This window comes from Orycteropus afer, unplaced genomic scaffold, assembly GCF_000298275.1.
Source record: "Orycteropus afer afer isolate SDZICR_OR568_19922 unplaced genomic scaffold, OryAfe1.0 scaffold00104, whole genome shotgun sequence".
Lineage (NCBI taxonomy): Eukaryota > Metazoa > Chordata > Mammalia > Tubulidentata > Orycteropodidae > Orycteropus > Orycteropus afer.
The window spans coordinates 24,382-30,880 of record NW_006921691.1 but is presented as its reverse complement, the minus strand read 5'-3'; positions in this window follow the sequence as shown (position 1 = coordinate 30,880).

Here is a 6,499-nt window from a genome sequence, read left to right as displayed (position 1 = left end):
ATGGAAGTAGATTGCCCCATCTTCCTTCTGAGGAGTGGCTGGTGGGTTTGAACCGCCAGACTTCTGGTGAGCAGTAAAGTGCCTTAGGCACTAGGCTACCAGAGCTCCCATGCATATAGTAAGTACTACAATTTTTAAAGGACATATTGGTTATGCAACAGTATAGCAGTTTTCAGATACACGGTGATGAAAACCACATTTACTCATTTTTGTTTAAATAACAAATTTATACATGGAACTTTATATTTCTGTACTCTGGAAAAAGTTACTTTAAAGTTTTATGGGGATTGGAGAGGTTTGAAATATTTTTCATGATTGCTATTTTAAATAGTCAACTCAAAGTTTTAAGTGAATCCTCTTTGGTTTGCAAATGCTTATCTTACTATAATAAACTAGATATTAGACAAATTGATTTTAAAGTTATAAAGATATTAAGCTTTTATGACATAAATCCCTGAGAACCTAATATGCACATAACACTGAAGCTATTTTATAATAAGGAGAAATTTCAGATCCTTAATTAAAAGTCTCATTTTGCACACCTAGGTAAATTTACTTTTGGAAAGTGAGTGTTTCAGGAAAATGTGGATTGGCTCTGATGCAATGTTTCTTTAAAGAGTTACAATGTTTCTCGCAGTGAGATAAAGGGCAAAGTAGGAATATAACTTTTGAGAAAAACTAGGTATGGCCAGGAGGCGCTCCGGTGGGATAGTGCCTAAGGCATTTGACTGCTAACCTGAAGGCTGGGAGTTCAAATCCACTTGCCACTCCTCACAAGGAAGATTGGATAATCTACTTCTGTAGCCTCAGGAACCCAGGGAGGGGTCGCTGTGAGTTGGATCTGACTCCACGGCAGTGAGTTTTTAGTGAGATATGGCCAGGAGGTTTGCAGATGCAGGAAGAAGGTCATCTGCCATTAAATACCAGTTGCTGACACAGCAACAGCCTGAATCTAGGTAAAATGGGATATTAGCATAGTAAATCACACACCTCTAGGTGGAGATTTAATATTATAATAAAATGAGTGGTCATCTTTATATCCCTCACTGTGCTTGGTTAACCTGTAGTATGAAATTGAATGTATAACATGATTATGATAGTATGAAATTGAATGTATAACATGATTATGACATCAACCTCACCCGATAAAAGAAACTTAGCGATTAAAGGCAGACAGAATGTGAGAGACCTCCTATGAGGATAAAGAGTTTTCCTTTGTTAGGCCTGACTCCATATTAAAATGAAACTCCATATTTTTAGTTAAGAGGCCACTTCTTTAAAACTTGGCTTCCACCTTGTGTTATACTTAACTTGTTCTCTAAGTTAGTTATCAGTTCCTGCTGAATGCTGGGATCTAAGATGAAGCTGTCTATTTCAATAAACGCTCCTGGGCCAGACTTTAGGACCAACCATGTAAGCTTTAACAAACACCAAGGAAGCCTAGATTTAACAAACACCAATGGAGTTAGGATTACCTGACTGCCGGGACTCACCACAAACGTTCCTTTTTTAATTACCCATGGTCCTATCTAACGTTTGGAAAACGGTTAATCTTTGCATATGTGCTGCATCTCTTTTTCCTTTAGTATAAAAAGCCATAATTATAAGCACTGAGCAGAGCTGGCAGTTTTTGGAATCACTGAGACACCACAGATCTCTTCTTGATTCACCTCTCAATTAAACTCCCTTCTTCTCCTTGAACTCTGGCTGTGCACAAACTTAATAAAAGCTGTGCTTCTTATTCTTCACCCATGTGTCTTTATTGGCTGAAGTAGCTCAGGGCAGGGCGGGGTAACATCTAGAGAAGAATGAAGTAAGTTTGTTTCTGTGAGGAAAGGAGTTCCTTCTGGTACTTAAACCAGACTAGTTTTTAGACCCACTCACGTTTTTTGATCACTAGGGAGTTCTTCAGGGGATTGCGAAATATTACCAAAATAATTTAAACAGAGTAAGCCAGTAATTAAGCGGCTATTTTAAAAACCTATAATGTTTTTATGGGGTTAGAGTGGGTAGGGCCTGACTCAGGATGCAAGATAAATCGATAAATCGTCCCCACCCTCAGGGGCTCTCTAGGAGCACCAGGCCATTTCCCCTAATTCCCTCCTACTAACTAATAACTAACATCCAGGAGCTCTAGTAGCATAGTGCCTAAGGCATACTTGACTGCTAACCAGAAGGCTGGCGGTTCAACCCCACCAGCTACTCCTCTGAAGGAAAATGGGGCAATCTACTTCTGTAGTGATACTACCTCAGAAACCCAAGGAAAGGGTCCGACTGGAGGGCAAATAACAACAACTAACATCCAGCAGGAGCTCTGGTAGCCTGGCACCTAAGGATTTGACTGCCAGACGACTGGCAGTTCAAACCCACCAGCCACTCCTGGGAAGGAAGGTTGGGCAATCTACTGCCGTAGTGATACTGCCTCAGAAACCCAAGGAGGGGTCGTTATGAGTCCGGTCCCACTCGAGGACAAATAACAATACCACCATCCAGACTTTTTAGCAGTGGAAGCCTACTTTCCAAGGTGGTCCTCTACTTGTTAACTCCAGCCCAGATCCACCTCTTTTACAGGACTCCTGGAGGACTTAATGTTCAAACCATTTACTTTTATATTTATTTACGCACACATGGTCTTGTTCTGCTTTTCCTAATCTCGTGCTATTAATCTGTATCTTGACTACCCATTGCCAGAAAATTATGTGCTTTGGAGCTGGACGAGTGCTGATATCCCGGCTCAGCCGCACCCACCCAGAGAAGCCTAGGCCGCCCCCAGCCCAGGGCGGCCTCTCGTGCCTTTCCGGTCACGTGACCTGGAGGGCGGGGGGGGGGGGGGGGGGGGGGGGCAGCAGCGGCGCGCGCGACGTGGAGGCTCTGGTGAGCGCGCTAAAGGGGGCGCCCGGCAGGCAGGAGAGCGGTGGGAGCGGGCTGGAAGCCTCTCTTAAGTGAGTGCTGGGGAGGGTGCTTGGGACCAGAGCTGGCAAGTGGGAACCGTGAGTGGGGGTAGCCCCTGTGTGTATTTTGCGGGCGGGGGCGGGGGGCGGTGCACGGAGATTTGTGGTAACTCGGCAGAGAGTGGACAAGTTGGCACATTTGTTTTTCACTGATTCTGGGTAATGGCTTTATCTGGCACTGAGGAAAAGAAATAGAATTGAAAGACTTTCTGTCTATCTTTCTCCATTTATTACTTTTTTCCTATTAATTATGAGCCTTAAAACAGCCTAGTAAATGCAATGTAGTATCCTGGATTGAATCCTAGAACAGAAAAAGGATATCAGTGGACAAACTAGAAAATCGTAATAAACTCTGTGGTTTAATTAATAGCATGTACAAGTGTTTATGTCTTAATTTTGATAAATGTACCCTAATTTTAACAGGAGCTCTCTTGTATTATCTTTGCAACCTATCTGTAAATTTAAAATTATTCTAAAACAGAACATTAAAATACACACAGCAGTCCATTGTTCAGCCTGAGATCCTGAGTTAGTTCCTCTTTGCTGAGCCTGACAGGAATTGGGTGTCTGACTAATTTGTTTGTTCAGGTGGAGTTGCCAGGTGTAAGAGGCAGAGTAGTGAGTGTGGATACTTCAATCCCAAGTTTCCTGGGGAAGAATCTGCTTTCTTAATTCTGTTCATTAAATATTTAGGGAACACCTGTTAATGCACACACAAATAAGAAACATGCTCCCTGCAGGAGGGGATTTACAATCTGGCATGTGCAAGAAAAATATACAAATGTAAGCTAGGGAGGAACGGAAGAGTATAAGAATGGGATAGTACAGCGTAGGAGGGCTTAGAGTCAAGAGAAGTCACATCTGGCCCAGAGCAATCAGGAAGGCTTCTAGAGGAAGTGGCTGTCATGAACTGTGGGTGCTTGGGAGGAGAAAGCATTCCTGGGGTCAAGAATGGTACCAGATACCTGGCTAGCACTGTCAACCACTCGGGGGGATCGGTGCAGGAGATCCTGTATAGGGTGGGAGAACAATGTGAAACAAAACTCAAAATCATAAAAAAAAAAAAAGAAAAAAAAGACTAGGTTTGCTGGTCTGATAGAACCTGATGAGACCCCTGAGACTATGTGCCCTAGTTACCCTTCAGGTCTGGAATGGTACTCACCCCTGTGGCTTCTAGCCAAACAATAGACAGGCATGTGGGGTGACATTTACATCAGGTAGATAGACTCCTTGGAGCAATCAGTCCATCCGTCATGGGAGAACAGAAGGGCAGTGTTTGCATGGGAGACAGCTGGGGGGTGTGCATAGGAAGGAAGGACACAGGGAAGAGGTAACTATGGGAAGGAAGTGGGAAGAGAGCTATTACACTGTGAGGAATTGCAGTCAACGTCATGAAACAAAATGTGTGTGAACTGCTGTATGGAAAATGAATTTGCTCTGTAAACTTTCACCCAAATCACAATAAAAATTAAAAACCAAAAAAAAAAAAAAGGGCACCAGAGGTGATCTAGAGGTGACCAAGCTGCAATGACCTAGGAGCAGTTGCCATCCCTCTCACAGAAGCACATAGCACACCTAGGCAGTCCTGACATGAAACTGGAAGTGAAAACAAGCCTTGTAGAAAACAGAGTGACACTTTAATTCTATATGCCATAAAAGCATGGAATGTTTTTTGGCAATAGTGGGGCATCGTTGGACTGTCTTAGAGATTATGGACTTGGCAGTAGTGTATAGGATAGCTAGGAATAGACCAAATAGGAAACTATTTCATTAACCCAGAAGAGGTACATCCAGGGCAGTGAAGTTAATGTGCAAAGAAGGACATGATTTTGGGAGATTTTTGTGGAAGGTCATCATGAATTGAAGCCAACTCAACAATAACAACAACAATAAGAAGAGGACTTAGCAACTGAAGGGATGTGAAGACCAAAGAGAAGAAAGAATGAAAAACAACTCCAAAGTTTGGGGTCTGGGTGTTTTGGAACATAGTTGATACATTTGCAGAAATAGAGGACTCAGGTGGAAAGGTGGATTGGGGGGTGACAGACTAAGGAATTTGTGAACATGCTGTGTTTCAATTGCTGCCAGGATTTCCAACTGGAGATGTGTATTTAGTAGTTTCACGAGTGGAAGCCAAGCAGATAGGAGGGACAGGAAGAGTAAGGAAGCTAGAGCAAGTAGGTAAGAGGCAGGCAGGCAGGGGTGTATAGTAGAGCTGACAAGGGACATGGTTGTGGTGGCTTCTTGGCCACAGCCACCTACCCTGAGGGATCGAGTAGTTGGACCTGTGAGCTTGGGATCATGATCACAGGGTATTTCAAGCTTAATTGGCATAACATACTACACAAAAACTATTCTACATTCTATTTTGGCAAATAGTGACTGAGGTCTTAAAAGTTTGCAAATAGTCATCTAAGATGCAATGATGGGTCTCTTCTCATCCAGAGCAAAGAATGAAGAAAACTAAAGACACGTGGAAACAATTAGTCCAAGGGACTCGTAGACCATGCAGTCCTCAGCCTATATGACCATGAGACCAGAAGAACTAGATGGTGCCCAGCTACCACTGTCAACCACTCAGAGGGAGATCAGTGCAGGAGATCCTGGCTATATGGAGTGCGAGAACGATGTGCAACAAAAAACAGTCATAAAACAAAACAAAACAAAAAAACAGGTTTGCTGGTCTGATAGAACCTGGGGAGACGCCTGAGATTATGGTCCCTAGTTACTACCCTTTCAGGTCTGGAGCTGAACTCACTCCTGTGGCTTCTAGACAATAGACAGGCATGTGGGGTGAACATTTACATCAGTTAGATAGACTCCTTGGAGCAATCAAGTGATCAGTCATGGGAGAACAGAAGGGCAGTATTTGTATGGGAGACAGCTGGGGGGCGGCAGGAGTGTGTAGGAGGAAGGGACATAGGGAAGAGGTAAGCACAGTGAGGAAGTGGGAAGAGAGCTGTTACATTGTGGGGAATTGCAGTCAGTGTCATGAAACAAAATGCCCATGAACTGCTCTATGGAAAATGAATTGACAAATTTACACTGTAAACTTTCACACAAATCACAATAAAAATAATAAGGTGGGCCAGGGGACTTAGGAGGGTGAGTCAGTAGTGTCCTAGACTATTGCAGAGGGTGAGGAGGCAGAGGAAAGAGACTAGCTCTTGGACTTAGCAGTTGGAAGTCATTGGTCACTTTTCAAGAGAGTTGTTTTAGTAAAGTAGGAAGCCTGTCTGCATACAGTCTGTAATTTATTTATCATTTGGCCTTTCCTGAGTGGCTAGGGCACTGGATAAGAAGTCAGAGATACCATTTCTAGTTCTGGCTCTCACACTAATTGTGTAATTTTAGTTAATTCAGATATTCCTTGATTGGAAAGGAAAATATCCCTTTAATAAAATCAAAAGGACCCTTTTATTCATGTTGTTGTTGTTACGTGCCATCGAGTCGGACCCAACTCATAGCGACCCCTCCTTGGGTTTCCAAGGCAGTATCACTATGGAAGTAGATTGCCCCATCTTCCTTCCAAGGAGTGGCTGGTGGGT